This window comes from Electrophorus electricus, chromosome 13, assembly GCF_041902795.1.
Source record: "Electrophorus electricus isolate QZ-2024a chromosome 13, ASM4190279v1, whole genome shotgun sequence".
NCBI classification, from domain to species: domain Eukaryota; kingdom Metazoa; phylum Chordata; class Actinopteri; order Gymnotiformes; family Gymnotidae; genus Electrophorus; species Electrophorus electricus.
The window spans coordinates 27,385,219-27,399,480 of record NC_137509.1 but is presented as its reverse complement, the minus strand read 5'-3'; the positions used below and the strand labels follow the sequence as shown (position 1 = coordinate 27,399,480).

At 35.7% G+C, this 14,262-nt stretch overlaps 7 pseudogenes; all 7 read right to left on the bottom strand.

The window, feature by feature from the left end:
• Positions 1-726: 726 nt before the first annotated feature.
• LOC145645110 (5S ribosomal RNA) lies at positions 727-845 on the bottom strand (annotated as a pseudogene).
• A 1,012-nt stretch (positions 846-1,857) lies between these two features.
• Positions 1,858-1,976, bottom strand: LOC145645109 (5S ribosomal RNA; annotated as a pseudogene).
• Positions 1,977-4,426: 2,450 nt separating this feature from the next.
• On the bottom strand, positions 4,427-4,545 carry LOC145645108 (5S ribosomal RNA; annotated as a pseudogene).
• A 1,210-nt stretch (positions 4,546-5,755) lies between these two features.
• LOC145645780 (5S ribosomal RNA) lies at positions 5,756-5,874 on the bottom strand (annotated as a pseudogene).
• A 2,114-nt stretch (positions 5,875-7,988) lies between these two features.
• LOC145645779 (5S ribosomal RNA) lies at positions 7,989-8,107 on the bottom strand (annotated as a pseudogene).
• Positions 8,108-10,221: 2,114 nt separating this feature from the next.
• Positions 10,222-10,340, bottom strand: LOC145645778 (5S ribosomal RNA; annotated as a pseudogene).
• Positions 10,341-12,454: 2,114 nt separating this feature from the next.
• Positions 12,455-12,573, bottom strand: LOC145645777 (5S ribosomal RNA; annotated as a pseudogene).
• Between the last annotated feature and the right edge of the window lie 1,689 nt (positions 12,574-14,262).

Here is a 14,262-nt window from a genome sequence, read left to right as displayed (position 1 = left end):
TTTTATTAATCACTGCACTTCACATTCACGCATGTCAGTTGGAGAGTAAATTAAAGTGATGCAATAAAAACTTACAGCATCTGCTATTCCCAGGTGCTAACAGATAGTTTGATTTAATGATTCACTGCACTTCAAATTTGAGCCTGATAGCCTGAACATAAATTAAAGGGATACAATAAAATCTTACAGCACCTGCTATTCCCTGGTGTAAAAAGATTTCTATTTAATCTGTGCACTTCAGATAGAAGCATGTCAGTTGCAGAGTAAATTAAAGTGATGCAACAAATACCTACAGCATCTGCTATTCCCAGGTGCTAACAGATAGTTTGATATAATGATTCACTGCACTTCAAATTTGAGCATGATAGCCTGAACATAAATTAAAGGGATGCAATAAAATCTTAAAGCACCTGCTATTCCCTGGTGCAAAAGGATTTCTATTTAATCTGTGCACTTCACATAGAAGCATGTCAGTTGCAGCGTAAATTAAAGTGATGCAACAAATACCTACAGCATATGCTATTCCCAGGTGCTAACAGATAGTTTTTATTATTAATCACTGCACTTCACATTTGAGCATGTCAGCTTGAAAGTAAATTAAAGTGATGCAAGAAAAGCCTACAGCAGCTGCTATTCCCAGGTGCTAACAGATAATTTTTTCTATTAATCAGTGCACTTCACATTTGAGCATGTCAGCTTGAATGTAAATTAAAGTGATGCAAGAAAAGCCTACAGCAGCTGGTATTCCTAGGTAGGGTCCCACCTCAGTACTATCCAAGTCCAAATTTGCTTAGCTTCAAAGGTCAGATGAGATTGGGCGTTCTCAAACTAGTGTGGCCGTAAGCCTTAAACACTTACTCAAATTGCCTATTCATAGTAAATATGATCAAAGACCAATATGACAATTTTTTTTATTAATCACTGCACTTGATATTCTAGAATGTTAGCATGAAAGGAAAATAAAATGATGCAATAAAAGCTTAAAACATCTGGTATTCAGAGGCACTAACAGACAGATTTTTTATTAATCACTGCACTTCACATTCACGAATGTCAGTTGGAGAGTAATTTAAAGTGATGCAATAAAAACTTACAGCATCTGCTATTCCCAGGTGCTAACAGATAGTTTGATTTAATGATTCACTGCACTTCAAATTTGAGCCTGATAGCCTGAACATAAATTAAAGGGATGCAATAAAAACTTACAGCATCTGCTATTCGCAGGTTCTAACAGATAGTTTGATTTAATGATTCACTGCACTTCAAATTTGAGCCTGATAGCCTGAACATAAATTAAAGGGATACAATAAAATCTTACAGCACCTGCTATTCCCTGGTGTAAAAAGATTTCTATTTAATCTGTGCACTTCAGATAGAAGCATTTCAGTTGCAGAGTAAATTAAAGTGATGCAACAAATACCTACAGCATCTGCTATTCCCAGGTGCTAACAGATAGTTTGATATAATGATTCACTGCACTTCAAATTTGAGCATGATAGCCTGAACATAAATTAAAGGGATGCAATAAAATCTTAAAGCACCTGCTATTCCCTGGTGCAAAAGGATTTCTATTTAATCTGTGCACTTCACATAGAAGCATGTCAGTTGCAGCGTAAATTAAAGTGATGCAACAAATACCTACAGCATATGCTATTCCCAGGTGCTAACAGATAGTTTTTATTATTAATCACTGCACTTCACATTTGAGCATGTCAGCTTGAAAGTAAATTAAAGTGATGCAAGAAAAGCCTACAGCAGCTGCTATTCCCAGGTGCTAACAGATAATTTTTTCTATTAATCAGTGCACTTCACATTTGAGCATGTCAGCTTGAATGTAAATTAAAGTGATGCAAGAAAAGCCTACAGCAGCTGGTATTCCTAGGTAGGGTCCCACCTCAGTACTATCCAAGTCCAAATTTGCTTAGCTTCAAAGGTCAGATGAGATTGGGCGTTCTCAAACTAGTGTGGCCGTAAGCCTTAAACACTTACTCAAATTGCCTATTCATAGTAAATATGATCAAAGACCAATATGACAATTTTTTTTATTAATCACTGCACTTGATATTCTAGAATGTTAGCATGAAAGGAAAATAAAATGATGCAATAAAAGCTTAAAACATCTGGTATTCAGAGGCACTAACAGACAGATTTTTTATTAATCACTGCACTTCACATTCACGAATGTCAGTTGGAGAGTAATTTAAAGTGATGCAATAAAAACTTACAGCATCTGCTATTCCCAGGTGCTAACAGATAGTTTGATTTAATGATTCACTGCACTTCAAATTTGAGCCTGATAGCCTGAACATAAATTAAAGGGATGCAATAAAAACTTACAGCATCTGCTATTCGCAGGTTCTAACAGATAGTTTGATTTAATGATTCACTGCACTTCAAATTTGAGCATGATAGCTTGAACATAAATTAAAGGGATGCAACAAATACCTACAGCATCTGCTATTCCCAGGTGCTAACAGATAGTTTGATTTAATGATTCACTGCACTTCAAATTTGAGCATGATAGCTTGAACATAAATTATAGTGATGCAACAAATACCTACAGCATCTGCTATTCCCAGTTGCTAACAGATAGTTTGACTTAATGATTCACTGCACTTCAAATTTGAGCATGATAGCTTGAACATAAATTAAAGGGATGCAATAAAATCTTACAGCACCTGCTATTCCCTGGTGCAAAAAGATTTCTATTTATTCTGTGCACTGCACATAGAAGCATGTCAGCTTGAAAGTAAATTAAAGTGATGCAACAAATACCTACAGCATCTGCTATTCCCAGGTGCTAACAGATAGTTTTTTTTATTAATCACTGCACTTCACAATTGAGCATGTCAGCTTGAAAGTAAATTAAAGTGATGCAATAAAAACTAACAGATAGTTTGATTTAATGATTCACTGCACTTCAAATTTGAGCATGATAGCTTGAACATAAATTAAAGGAATGCAATAAAATCTTAGAGCACCTGCTATTCCCTGGTGCAAAAAGATTTCTATTTAATCTGTGCACTTCAGATAGAAGCATGTCAGTTGCAGAGTAAATTAAAGTGATGCAACAAATACCTACAGCATCTGCTATTCCCAGGTGCTAACAGATAGTTTGATATAATGATTCACTGCACTTCAAATTTGAGCATGATAGCCTGAACATAAATTAAAGGGATGCAATAAAATCTTAAAGCACCTGCTATTCCCTGGTGCAAAAGGATTTCTATTTAATCTGTGCACTTCACATAGAAGCATGTCAGTTGCAGCGTAAATTAAAGTGATGCAACAAATACCTACAGCATCTGCTATTCCCAGGTGCTAACAGATAGTTTTTTTTATTAATCACTGCACTTCACATTTGAGCATGTCAGCTTGAAAGTAAATTAAAGTGATGCAAGAAAAGCCTACAGCAGCTGGTATTCCTAGGTAGGGTCCCACCTCAGTACTATCCAGGTCCAAATTTGCTTAGTTTCAAAGGTCAGATGAGATTGGGCGTTCTCAAACTGGTGTGGTCGTAAGCCTTAAACACTTACTCTAATTGCCTATTCATAGCAAATATGATCAAAGACCAATCTGACAAATTTTTTTATTTAATCACTGCACTTGACATTCTAGAATGTTAGCTTGAAAGTAAATTAAAATGATGCAATAAAAGCTTACAACATCTGGGATTCCCAGGTGCTAACAGATAGTTTGATTTAATGATTCACTGCACTTCAAATTTGAGCCTGATAGCCTGAACATAAATTAAAGGGATGCAATAAAAACTTACAGCATCTGCTATTCGCAGGTTCTAACAGATAGTTTGATTTAATGATTCACTGCACTTCAAATTTGAGCCTGATAGCCTGAACATAAATTAAAGGGATACAATAAAATCTTACAGCACCTGCTATTCCCTGGTGTAAAAAGATTTCTATTTAATCTGTGCACTTCAGATAGAAGCATGTCAGTTGCAGAGTAAATTAAAGTGATGCAACAAATACCTACAGCATCTGCTATTCCCAGGTGCTAACAGATAGTTTGATATAATGATTCACTGCACTTCAAATTTGAGCATGATAGCCTGAACATAAATTAAAGGGATGCAATAAAATCTTAAAGCACCTGCTATTCCCTGGTGCAAAAGGATTTCTATTTAATCTGTGCACTTCACATAGAAGCATGTCAGTTGCAGCGTAAATTAAAGTGATGCAACAAATACCTACAGCATATGCTATTCCCAGGTGCTAACAGATAGTTTTTATTATTAATCACTGCACTTCACATTTGAGCATCTCAGCTTGAAAGTAAATTAAAGTGATGCAAGAAAAGCCTACAGCAGCTGCTATTCCCAGGTGCTAACAGATAATTTTTTCTATTAATCAGTGCACTTCACATTTGAGCATGTCAGCTTGAATGTAAATTAAAGTGATGCAAGAAAAGCCTACAGCAGCTGGTATTCCTAGGTAGGGTCCCACCTCAGTACTATCCAAGTCCAAATTTGCTTAGCTTCAAAGGTCAGATGAGATTGGGCGTTCTCAAACTAGTGTGGCCGTAAGCCTTAAACACTTACTCAAATTGCCTATTCATAGTAAATATGATCAAAGACCAATATGACAATTTTTTTTATTAATCACTGCACTTGATATTCTAGAATGTTAGCATGAAAGGAAAATAAAATGATGCAATAAAAGCTTAAAACATCTGGTATTCAGAGGCACTAACAGACAGATTTTTTATTAATCACTGCACTTCACATTCACGAATGTCAGTTGGAGAGTAATTTAAAGTGATGCAATAAAAACTTACAGCATCTGCTATTCCCAGGTGCTAACAGATAGTTTGATTTAATGATTCACTGCACTTCAAATTTGAGCCTGATAGCCTGAACATAAATTAAAGGGATGCAATAAAAACTTACAGCATCTGCTATTCGCAGGTTCTAACAGATAGTTTGATTTAATGATTCACTGCACTTCAAATTTGAGCATGATAGCTTGAACATAAATTAAAGGGATGCAACAAATACCTACAGCATCTGCTATTCCCAGGTGCTAACAGATAGTTTGATTTAATGATTCACTGCACTTCAAATTTGAGCATGATAGCTTGAACATAAATTATAGTGATGCAACAAATACCTACAGCATCTGCTATTCCCAGTTGCTAACAGATAGTTTGACTTAATGATTCACTGCACTTCAAATTTGAGCATGATAGCTTGAACATAAATTAAAGGGATGCAATAAAATCTTACAGCACCTGCTATTCCCTGGTGCAAAAAGATTTCTATTTATTCTGTGCACTGCACATAGAAGCATGTCAGCTTGAAAGTAAATTAAAGTGATGCAACAAATACCTACAGCATCTGCTATTCCCAGGTGCTAACAGATAGTTTTTTTTATTAATCACTGCACTTCACAATTGAGCATGTCAGCTTGAAAGTAAATTAAAGTGATGCAATAAAAACTAACAGATAGTTTGATTTAATGATTCACTGCACTTCAAATTTGAGCATGATAGCTTGAACATAAATTAAAGGAATGCAATAAAATCTTAGAGCACCTGCTATTCCCTGGTGCAAAAAGATTTCTATTTAATCTATGCACTTCACATAGAAGCATGTCAGTTGCAGAGTAAATTAAAGTGATGCAACAAATACCTACAGCATCTGCTATTCCCAGGTGCTAACAGATAGTTTTTTTTATTAATCACTGCACTTCACATTTGAGCATGTCAGCTTGAAAGTAAATTAAAGTGATGCAAGAAAAGCCTACAGCAGCTGGTATTCCTAGGTAGGGTCCCACCTCAGTACTATCCAGGTCCAAATTTGCTTAGTTTCAAAGGTCAGATGAGATTGGGCGTTCTCAAACTGGTGTGGCCGTAAGCCTTAAACACTTACTCTAATTGCCTATTCATAGCAAATATGATCAAAGACCAATCTGACAATTTTTTTTATTTAATCACTGCACTTGACATTCTAGAATGTTAGCTTGAAAGTAAATTAAAATGATGCAATAAAAGCTTACAACATCTGGGATTCAGAGGCACTAACAGACAGATTTTTTATTAATCACTGCACTTCACATTCACGCATGTCAGTTGGAGAGTAAATTAAAGTGATGCAATAAAAACTTACAGCATCTGCTATTCCCAGGTGCTAACAGATAGTTTGATTTAATGATTCACTGCACTTCAAATTTGAGCCTGATAGCCTGAACATAAATTAAAGGGATACAATAAAATCTTACAGCACCTGCTATTCCCTGGTGTAAAAATATTTCTATTTAATCTGTGCACTTCAGATAGAAGCATGTCAGTTGCAGAGTAAATTAAAGTGATGCAACAAATACCTACAGCATCTGCTATTCCCAGGTGCTAACAGATAGTTTGATATAATGATTCACTGCACTTCAAATTTGAGCATGATAGCCTGAACATAAATTAAAGGGATGCAATAAAATCTTAAAGCACCTGCTATTCCCTGGTGCAAAAGGATTTCTATTTAATCTGTGCACTTCACATAGAAGCATGTCAGTTGCAGCGTAAATTAAAGTGATGCAACAAATACCTACAGCATCTGCTATTCCCAGGTGCTAACAGATAGTTTTTTTTATTAATCACTGCACTTCACATTTGAGCATGTCAGCTTGAAAGTAAATTAAAGTGATGCAAGAAAAGCCTACAGCAGCTGGTATTCCTAGGTAGGGTCCCACCTCAGTACTATCCAGGTCCAAATTTGCTTAGTTTCAAAGGTCAGATGAGATTGGGCGTTCTCAAACTGGTGTGGTCGTAAGCCTTAAACACTTACTCTAATTGCCTATTCATAGCAAATATGATCAAAGACCAATCTGACAAATTTTTTTATTTAATCACTGCACTTGACATTCTAGAATGTTAGCTTGAAAGTAAATTAAAATGATGCAATAAAAGCTTACAACATCTGGGATTCAGAGGCACTAACAGACAGATTTTTAATTAATCACTGCACTTCACATTCACGCATGTCAGTTGGAGAGTAAATTAAAGTGATGCAATAAAAACTTACAGCATCTGCTATTCCCAGGTGCTAACAGATAGTTTGATTTAATGATTCACTGCACTTCAAATTTGAGCCTGATAGCCTGAACATAAATTAAAGGGATACAATAAAATCTTACAGCACCTGCTATTCCCTGGTGCAAAAAGATTTCTATTTAATCTGTGCACTTCAGATAGAAGCATGTCAGTTGCAGAGTAAATTAAAGTGATGCAACAAATACCTACAGCATCTGCTATTCCCAGGTGCTAACAGATAGTTTGATTTAATGATTCACTGCACTTCAAATTTGAGCATGATAGCTTGAACATAAATTAAAGTGATGCAACAAATACCTACAGCATCTGCTATTCCCAGTTGCTAACAGATAGTTTGACTTAATGATTCACTGCACTTCAAATTTGAGCATGATAGCTTGAACATAAATTAAAGGGATGCAATAAAATCTTACAGCACCTGCTATTCCCTGGTGCAAAAAGATTTCTATTTATTCTGTGCACTGCACATAGAAGCATGTCAGCTTGAAAGTAAATTAAAGTGATGCAACAAATACCTACAGCATCTGCTATTCCCAGGTGCTAACAGATAGTTTTTTTTATTAATCACTGCACTTCACAATTGAGCATGTCAGCTTGAAAGTAAATTAAAGTGATGCAATAAAAACTAACAGATAGTTTGATTTAATGATTCACTGCACTTCAAATTTGAGCATGATAGCTTGAACATAAATTAAAGGAATGCAATAAAATCTTAGAGCACCTGCTATTCCCTGGTGCAAAAAGATTTCTATTTAATCTATGCACTTCACATAGAAGCATGTCAGTTGCAGAGTAAATTAAAGTGATGCAACAAATACCTACAGCATCTGCTATTCCCAGGTGCTAACAGATAGTTTTTTTTATTAATCACTGCACTTCACATTTGAGCATGTCAGCTTGAAAGTAAATTAAAGTGATGCAAGAAAAGCCTACAGCAGCTGGTATTCCTAGGTAGGGTCCCACCTCAGTACTATCCAGGTCCAAATTTGCTTAGTTTCAAAGGTCAGATGAGATTGGGCGTTCTCAAACTGGTGTGGCCGTAAGCCTTAAACACTTACTCTAATTGCCTATTCATAGCAAATATGATCAAAGACCAATCTGACAATTTTTTTTATTTAATCACTGCACTTGACATTCTAGAATGTTAGCTTGAAAGTAAATTAAAATGATGCAATAAAAGCTTACAACATCTGGGATTCAGAGGCACTAACAGACAGATTTTTTATTAATCACTGCACTTCACATTCACGCATGTCAGTTGGAGAGTAAATTAAAGTGATGCAATAAAAACTTACAGCATCTGCTATTCCCAGGTGCTAACAGATAGTTTGATTTAATGATTCACTGCACTTCAAATTTGAGCCTGATAGCCTGAACATAAATTAAAGGGATACAATAAAATCTTACAGCACCTGCTATTCCCTGGTGTAAAAATATTTCTATTTAATCTGTGCACTTCAGATAGAAGCATGTCAGTTGCAGAGTAAATTAAAGTGATGCAACAAATACCTACAGCATCTGCTATTCCCAGGTGCTAACAGATAGTTTGATATAATGATTCACTGCACTTCAAATTTGAGCATGATAGCCTGAACATAAATTAAAGGGATGCAATAAAATCTTAAAGCACCTGCTATTCCCTGGTGCAAAAGGATTTCTATTTAATCTGTGCACTTCACATAGAAGCATGTCAGTTGCAGCGTAAATTAAAGTGATGCAACAAATACCTACAGCATCTGCTATTCCCAGGTGCTAACAGATAGTTTTTTTTATTAATCACTGCACTTCACATTTGAGCATGTCAGCTTGAAAGTAAATTAAAGTGATGCAAGAAAAGCCTACAGCAGCTGGTATTCCTAGGTAGGGTCCCACCTCAGTACTATCCAGGTCCAAATTTGCTTAGTTTCAAAGGTCAGATGAGATTGGGCGTTCTCAAACTGGTGTGGTCGTAAGCCTTAAACACTTACTCTAATTGCCTATTCATAGCAAATATGATCAAAGACCAATCTGACAAATTTTTTTATTTAATCACTGCACTTGACATTCTAGAATGTTAGCTTGAAAGTAAATTAAAATGATGCAATAAAAGCTTACAACATCTGGGATTCAGAGGCACTAACAGACAGATTTTTAATTAATCACTGCACTTCACATTCACGCATGTCAGTTGGAGAGTAAATTAAAGTGATGCAATAAAAACTTACAGCATCTGCTATTCCCAGGTGCTAACAGATAGTTTGATTTAATGATTCACTGCACTTCAAATTTGAGCCTGATAGCCTGAACATAAATTAAAGGGATACAATAAAATCTTACAGCACCTGCTATTCCCTGGTGCAAAAAGATTTCTATTTAATCTGTGCACTTCAGATAGAAGCATGTCAGTTGCAGAGTAAATTAAAGTGATGCAACAAATACCTACAGCATCTGCTATTCCCAGGTGCTAACAGATAGTTTGATTTAATGATTCACTGCACTTCAAATTTGAGCATGATAGCTTGAACATAAATTAAAGTGATGCAACAAATACCTACAGCATCTGCTATTCCCAGTTGCTAACAGATAGTTTGACTTAATGATTCACTGCACTTCAAATTTGAGCATGATAGCTTGAACATAAATTAAAGGGATGCAATAAAATCTTACAGCACCTGCTATTCCCTGGTGCAAAAAGATTTCTATTTATTCTGTGCACTGCACATAGAAGCATGTCAGCTTGAAAGTAAATTAAAGTGATGCAACAAATACCTACAGCATCTGCTATTCCCAGGTGCTAACAGATAGTTTTTTTTATTAATCACTGCACTTCACAATTGAGCATGTCAGCTTGAAAGTAAATTAAAGTGATGCAATAAAAACTAACAGATAGTTTGATTTAATGATTCACTGCACTTCAAATTTGAGCATGATAGCTTGAACATAAATTAAAGGAATGCAATAAAATCTTAGAGCACCTGCTATTCCCTGGTGCAAAAAGATTTCTATTTAATCTATGCACTTCACATAGAAGCATGTCAGTTGCAGAGTAAATTAAAGTGATGCAACAAATACCTACAGCATCTGCTATTCCCAGGTGCTAACAGATAGTTTTTTTTATTAATCACTGCACTTCACATTTGAGCATGTCAGCTTGAAAGTAAATTAAAGTGATGCAAGAAAAGCCTACAGCAGCTGGTATTCCTAGGTAGGGTCCCACCTCAGTACTATCCAGGTCCAAATTTGCTTAGTTTCAAAGGTCAGATGAGATTGGGCGTTCTCAAACTGGTGTGGCCGTAAGCCTTAAACACTTACTCTAATTGCCTATTCATAGCAAATATGATCAAAGACCAATCTGACAATTTTTTTTATTTAATCACTGCACTTGACATTCTAGAATGTTAGCTTGAAAGTAAATTAAAATGATGCAATAAAAGCTTACAACATCTGGGATTCAGAGGCACTAACAGACAGATTTTTTATTAATCACTGCACTTCACATTCACGCATGTCAGTTGGAGAGTAAATTAAAGTGATGCAATAAAAACTTACAGCATCTGCTATTCCCAGGTGCTAACAGATAGTTTGATTTAATGATTCACTGCACTTCAAATTTGAGCCTGATAGCCTGAACATAAATTAAAGGGATACAATAAAATCTTACAGCACCTGCTATTCCCTGGTGTAAAAATATTTCTATTTAATCTGTGCACTTCAGATAGAAGCATGTCAGTTGCAGAGTAAATTAAAGTGATGCAACAAATACCTACAGCATCTGCTATTCCCAGGTGCTAACAGATAGTTTGATATAATGATTCACTGCACTTCAAATTTGAGCATGATAGCCTGAACATAAATTAAAGGGATGCAATAAAATCTTAAAGCACCTGCTATTCCCTGGTGCAAAAGGATTTCTATTTAATCTGTGCACTTCACATAGAAGCATGTCAGTTGCAGCGTAAATTAAAGTGATGCAACAAATACCTACAGCATCTGCTATTCCCAGGTGCTAACAGATAGTTTTTTTTATTAATCACTGCACTTCACATTTGAGCATGTCAGCTTGAAAGTAAATTAAAGTGATGCAAGAAAAGCCTACAGCAGCTGGTATTCCTAGGTAGGGTCCCACCTCAGTACTATCCAGGTCCAAATTTGCTTAGTTTCAAAGGTCAGATGAGATTGGGCGTTCTCAAACTGGTGTGGTCGTAAGCCTTAAACACTTACTCTAATTGCCTATTCATAGCAAATATGATCAAAGACCAATCTGACAAATTTTTTTATTTAATCACTGCACTTGACATTCTAGAATGTTAGCTTGAAAGTAAATTAAAATGATGCAATAAAAGCTTACAACATCTGGGATTCAGAGGCACTAACAGACAGATTTTTAATTAATCACTGCACTTCACATTCACGCATGTCAGTTGGAGAGTAAATTAAAGTGATGCAATAAAAACTTACAGCATCTGCTATTCCCAGGTGCTAACAGATAGTTTGATTTAATGATTCACTGCACTTCAAATTTGAGCCTGATAGCCTGAACATAAATTAAAGGGATACAATAAAATCTTACAGCACCTGCTATTCCCTGGTGCAAAAAGATTTCTATTTAATCTGTGCACTTCAGATAGAAGCATGTCAGTTGCAGAGTAAATTAAAGTGATGCAACAAATACCTACAGCATCTGCTATTCCCAGGTGCTAACAGATAGTTTGATTTAATGATTCACTGCACTTCAAATTTGAGCATGATAGCTTGAACATAAATTAAAGTGATGCAACAAATACCTACAGCATCTGCTATTCCCAGTTGCTAACAGATAGTTTGACTTAATGATTCACTGCACTTCAAATTTGAGCATGATAGCTTGAACATAAATTAAAGGGATGCAATAAAATCTTACAGCACCTGCTATTCCCTGGTGCAAAAAGATTTCTATTTATTCTGTGCACTGCACATAGAAGCATGTCAGCTTGAAAGTAAATTAAAGTGATGCAACAAATACCTACAGCATCTGCTATTCCCAGGTGCTAACAGATAGTTTTTTTTATTAATCACTGCACTTCACAATTGAGCATGTCAGCTTGAAAGTAAATTAAAGTGATGCAATAAAAACTAACAGATAGTTTGATTTAATGATTCACTGCACTTCAAATTTGAGCATGATAGCTTGAACATAAATTAAAGGAATGCAATAAAATCTTAGAGCACCTGCTATTCCCTGGTGCAAAAAGATTTCTATTTAATCTATGCACTTCACATAGAAGCATGTCAGTTGCAGAGTAAATTAAAGTGATGCAACAAATACCTACAGCATCTGCTATTCCCAGGTGCTAACAGATAGTTTTTTTTATTAATCACTGCACTTCACATTTGAGCATGTCAGCTTGAAAGTAAATTAAAGTGATGCAAGAAAAGCCTACAGCAGCTGGTATTCCTAGGTAGGGTCCCACCTCAGTACTATCCAGGTCCAAATTTGCTTAGTTTCAAAGGTCAGATGAGATTGGGCGTTCTCAAACTGGTGTGGCCGTAAGCCTTAAACACTTACTCTAATTGCCTATTCATAGCAAATATGATCAAAGACCAATCTGACAATTTTTTTTATTTAATCACTGCACTTGACATTCTAGAATGTTAGCTTGAAAGTAAATTAAAATGATGCAATAAAAGCTTACAACATCTGGGATTCAGAGGCACTAACAGACAGATTTTTTATTAATCACTGCACTTCACATTCACGCATGTCAGTTGGAGAGTAAATTAAAGTGATGCAATAAAAACTTACAGCATCTGCTATTCCCAGGTGCTAACAGATAGTTTGATTTAATGATTCACTGCACTTCAAATTTGAGCCTGATAGCCTGAACATAAATTAAAGGGATACAATAAAATCTTACAGCACCTGCTATTCCCTGGTGTAAAAATATTTCTATTTAATCTGTGCACTTCAGATAGAAGCATGTCAGTTGCAGAGTAAATTAAAGTGATGCAACAAATACCTACAGCATCTGCTATTCCCAGGTGCTAACAGATAGTTTGATATAATGATTCACTGCACTTCAAATTTGAGCATGATAGCCTGAACATAAATTAAAGGGATGCAATAAAATCTTAAAGCACCTGCTATTCCCTGGTGCAAAAGGATTTCTATTTAATCTGTGCACTTCACATAGAAGCATGTCAGTTGCAGCGTAAATTAAAGTGATGCAACAAATACCTACAGCATCTGCTATTCCCAGGTGCTAACAGATAGTTTTTTTTATTAATCACTGCACTTCACATTTGAGCATGTCAGCTTGAAAGTAAATTAAAGTGATGCAAGAAAAGCCTACAGCAGCTGGTATTCCTAGGTAGGGTCCCACCTCAGTACTATCCAGGTCCAAATTTGCTTAGTTTCAAAGGTCAGATGAGATTGGGCGTTCTCAAACTGGTGTGGTCGTAAGCCTTAAACACTTACTCTAATTGCCTATTCATAGCAAATATGATCAAAGACCAATCTGACAAATTTTTTTATTTAATCACTGCACTTGACATTCTAGAATGTTAGCTTGAAAGTAAATTAAAATGATGCAATAAAAGCTTACAACATCTGGGATTCAGAGGCACTAACAGACAGATTTTTAATTAATCACTGCACTTCACATTCACGCATGTCAGTTGGAGAGTAAATTAAAGTGATGCAATAAAAACTTACAGCATCTGCTATTCCCAGGTGCTAACAGATAGTTTGATTTAATGATTCACTGCACTTCAAATTTGAGCCTGATAGCCTGAACATAAATTAAAGGGATACAATAAAATCTTACAGCACCTGCTATTCCCTGGTGCAAAAAGATTTCTATTTAATCTGTGCACTTCAGATAGAAGCATGTCAGTTGCAGAGTAAATTAAAGTGATGCAACAAATACCTACAGCATCTGCTATTCCCAGGTGCTAACAGATAGTTTGATTTAATGATTCACTGCACTTCAAATTTGAGCATGATAGCTTGAACATAAATTAAAGTGATGCAACAAATACCTACAGCATCTGCTATTCCCAGTTGCTAACAGATAGTTTGACTTAATGATTCACTGCACTTCAAATTTGAGCATGATAGCTTGAACATAAATTAAAGGGATGCAATAAAATCTTACAGCACCTGCTATTCCCTGGTGCAAAAAGATTTCTATTTATTCTGTGCACTGCACATAGAAGCATGTCAGCTTGAAAGTAAATTAAAGT